The sequence below is a fragment of the Triticum aestivum genome, chromosome 1D (assembly GCF_018294505.1).
Source record: "Triticum aestivum cultivar Chinese Spring chromosome 1D, IWGSC CS RefSeq v2.1, whole genome shotgun sequence".
NCBI classification, from domain to species: domain Eukaryota; kingdom Viridiplantae; phylum Streptophyta; class Magnoliopsida; order Poales; family Poaceae; genus Triticum; species Triticum aestivum.
In genome coordinates, this window is record NC_057796.1 from 55,168,262 (window position 1) to 55,172,696 (window position 4,435).

General features: G+C 48.5%; 1 protein-coding gene across 1 annotated transcript in view; it reads left to right on the forward strand.

Moving 5' to 3' along the window:
- LOC123157757 (photosystem II protein D1-like) overlaps positions 1-4,435 on the forward strand; it is a 25,209-nt gene that overhangs the window by 19,555 nt on the left and 1,219 nt on the right. The gene's annotated exons all lie outside the window — the stretch shown is intronic.

The following is a 4,435-nucleotide window of genomic DNA, read 5'->3' on the forward strand; positions in this document are numbered from 1 at the left end:
GCCCTCTCGCTCGACCAAAACTCTCGAGGACACCCAAACCCTAGAAAAAAACGATGTCGGTCTCCTACCCCCTCCCGCCGCGCCCCTACCCTTGAATCGTTGCCGAGGCCACCCCAAACCCGGAATAAGCTAGGTCTACGTTTGCACTAATATATCCACCTGCTGTCATGTTTGTGTAATAATTGCCATGTTGTAATATTTGCAGAAACAATGGAGCACGGACGAGACGAGGAAGCAGAAGAGGTGTTGGGGGACATATTCTTAGCCGGAGGTGATGTCTTGTCGTATCTTAACGACAATGATGGTTTGGAAGAACAGGGTGAAGAAGCAGGCTACGGTGATCGAAGAGTGGAGGAGGAAAGACATGATTATGATGGCTCCGGTGACCCAACGCTGGTGCAAGAAGGAGCCCGTGGTGACGGCTCCGGTGTTCGAACAGAGTCCGGCCAGGTAAATATATTCGTTATGCCTGTGCTGACTAGCTAATTGATGCATTCATTGTTTTGGTATGTACACATATTAATTAACTCTCGTCTTTCTTCTTTTTTCTAGCCCTCCGGATCGAGCACAACTTCGGTAAAGAGATGAGGCCCGAAGAGAAAGTTGCGCTCGGATGAAAGGTTTGAGATCACAGCAATCACGCGCGCCGGCCAACCGATTGAACCCATCCGGACAAAGGAAGCATTTGCTACTCAGTGCGGGGTTCTTGTTAGGGACAAGATCCCGATCAGCATCCACCAATGGTATAAGCCTAAGAAGGAAGACCCTGAGGTGTCTTATGTCAATGATATGCAGAAAGATGATCTTTGGACTGTGCTAAAGGCAAATTTCACCCTACCGCCAGAGGAGGATCCAGAGAAGCCAGTTAAAGAGCAATTAATCAAGTCTCATGCTCTTAAGAAGATGGCAGACCTATTCAGGAGGTGGAAGAATGAGCTGAAAACGTTTGTTGACAAAGAAGAGACACCAGAATTCATCGGCAAATATGAGAAGATCAGAGATCACTGGCCCGCATTTGTGGCCCACAATACGTCGGAAAAGAGTAAGAAGTTGTCAGCGACAAACAAGAAAAATGATGCGAAGAAGAAGCTTCACCATCGCACGGGGTCAGGTGGCTACCTCAAAGCCCGACCTAAGTGGGCCAAGGCTGAGAATGATCTGCTTGATAAAGGGATCGAACCAGAGACAATGAACTAGCCAGACCGTTGCCGGACTTGGTTCTTCGGGGCTGGCGGAACCTTGGACCCTGTATCAGGGAAGTGCGTTTGGACGGACGAGCTTTTGAGAATACCAGTCAAGAGGATTCAACACTATATCGATGCAGCGCAGCAAGGGACGTTCGTTCCAGACAGAGAGAACGACGAGCTCACAATGGCCCTCGGGAATCCTGTGCACCCTGGACGGACATGAGGCACGCCAGGCTCCGTTCCGTGCACGGCTGGTTTTCCGGACGCAGGCGGTTACAAATGCCAGGAGAGGAGGAAAAAAGTGGAGCAGACCCAAATTCAGAAGCTGCACGAAAGGGTTCAAGCGCTAGAGGAACGAGACGTAGCTCGCAGCAAGCGACCTGCCGAAACTACCCCCGAAGCTAGCCCGCCATCTCAGCGGAGAAGCAGCATGGCTTCCACCGAGCTGCTTCAGCCGGAGCATGTCTTGACGGCTCCTGCTAGCTACCCCGTGGATGCTATCATGGAGTCTCAACATTGCCACCTTATGACGCAATGGCAGAACTTCAAAGTCAAGGCGGTTGTCGGCTCTGTTCGACCTCGTGAACCCGGCGCAACTTTTCACTATCGTTCGATTCCAGAAGGATATGCTAGGGTGACGGTGGACGAAATAACGGAGGGATTTGAGGACCTCCAGCTTGACCACCCTATCGGTGAAGGGGAGACTCGGCTGGGTTCTGCTCTGAAGACTCCATGCCTATGGCGGAAGGAGCTCATCAACCTCCCGAACTGGACGCCTCCGCCTCCTCCTCCTCCTGCGGCGAGTAAGGGCACTCCGCCTCCTCCTCCGGGGAGTGATCAGGGCACTCAGCCTCCTTCTCCGGCGCGTGGCGGCACTCCGCCTCCTCCTCTGCCTCCTCCTCCGGTGAGTGATCAGGGCACTCAGCCTCCTTCTCCAGCGCGTGGCGACACTTCGCCTCCTTCTCCGCCTGCGCCGGCGCGCCCGAGCAGCCAGCCTCCTCCTTCTCCGCCTCGTCAGCAAGGGCGGAAGAGACCCGCCGCCACTCAGGCTGCTCCGGCGCGTCGTAGTCCTTCTCCTCCGCCTCGTAAGCAAGGAAAGAAGACAGCCGCAGCCGCTCCGTCTGCTCTGCCAGCGTCTAGCAGTACAGCCAGAGGCGGGAGGCAATACAGATTCGTTCCTTCTCTGAAGACTCCAGAGAAGTTACCATACGAGAGGACCGAGGAGGAAACCACGAAGATCGTGCGAGCCGAAGTGACAAACTTCTTTGAAGGGGTGAAAGCAAAGATACATCCACCTCCGGAGGAGAAGGTAGATCCGGTGAAAGCGAAGCGCACTCTGGCTGCCCTGACAAAACCACCAAAGTCTCCGCCGAAAGGCAACTATGAGCGCATTATTGCAAAGACATTTGTCGAAGTGGAGCGGTTGGGAAGTACTGTCAGTGATCAAAGGTTAAAAGAACGACGAGCTGGTAAAAAAATTGCCCAGCTCGGCGAACAAGCGAACCAATCGTGCCCCCCGCTCAAGGTGTCTAGCGACATCGTCGCTAATGCTCTGAGGATGGTGCCCGGTTATAGCAATCTTGGAGATTACCTGCCCGACGATGTACATTATGATTTCTTGGAGGTAGACGAACACAAATACCATTACGGGAAGCCTCTCGTCAAAGATGAAAGATCTTTAACAATGATGATGCGAAGATTACATGATTGGTACATGAAAACCTGCAGAGAGTCTGGGGGGAGGAATACTTTGACGCTGAGAGTTAAAGAGGAGCATGACCTCGTTGGAATTGAATTGTTGAATGTTCCATTTGAGGAGTTCTTCCAGTTTTTCAATCAAAAGGCCCTCGATAAATCAACGATCACTTGCTACTGTCTGTAAGTAGTACTACTTCTGTCATTAAGTCTCTCTATACAGGTCAGCTCTTTCATTGCATGTATTTATAATTATCCTCACTATATTATGCAGATTGAAGATCGCCAAATTGAAGAAAAGACAAATCGGTAATACTGGATTCATTAACACAAATCTCATAGATGCAACTGAGGTTAAATATCATGCCGAAAATACCGAGGCCAACTTGCTACGGTCGTTGGTAATAAATGAAAACAAAGATATAATACTCTTTCCTTACAACTTCAAGTGAGTGTTACTGTCTTGTGCATATTCGGTTTCCCTTATTAGTCCAGGTTATAGTAATGTAATTGATGACTTATGCATGTGTGCGCATCTTCCACTATATTCTCCTGGAGATTAAGCTTGAGCAGGGACTAGTAACCGTCTTAGACTCGAGACGAAAAGATCCCCAGGACTATGCGGACATGACTCAAATGCTCGAGAAGTAAGTTAAATCGATCATTATCCACCATATCAGCAACTTTGTTCATTTCCTGGTATCAACTAATTGTTTTCTTTGTCTAGCAGGGTTTGGAGAAAATTCACCAAAAAAGCTCCGGGACTGCCGAAGAAGCTGCAATTTAGACACCCGAAAGTAAGTACTATAGTAGCATGTTCCGCACATCTCCTAGTGATTCAAGCGCTAGTTTCACCAATACCATTTAGCATGCTTGCTTATCTATTTGATTGACCTCTATTTCTTGTAAAGTGGTTGTGGCAGGAACCCGGGAATAATTACTGTGGATACTACGTTTGCGAGTCCATCCGCTACACGACCTGTGAGCGGGGCTACTCTGACGAACAATATGAAGTGCGTAAGCAATAATATTCACAATTTTATTTTATTACCATCATTTGTGTTGAGTTTCATTTATTCATATATATATATGTGTGTGTGTGTGTGTGTGTGTGTGTGTATTGACCCCTTCTACAAATTAGATCTTTCGGATGCGGGATGAACTCCTACCACCAGATCGTATGCGAGCAATTCAAGAGGAATTGGCGGCATTCTTCCTTGACCACGTGATCGCTGAAAACGGAGAATACTGTGTGGACCCTGTGTTCATATATGATTAGGAGATTATATTGTAAGAGATAATTATTGTATATATGTAGCCGGTAGTGTCGGATAGATATATGAGAACTTGTTGTTCGACCAATCTCTCGGAGAAGGAGAGGTGGTCGATATCACTTCTCTCTGTATGCATATATATGTTCATGACGATCTTTTGTTTCCTTCATTTGCTTACTAGCTAGCGTGTCTAGTCCTCTCTATACGTATATAGTACGTAGCATCGACCAAGCACGGAGATAAGAGAGGACACTTCTCTCTATTAATTAGCTAGCTAAC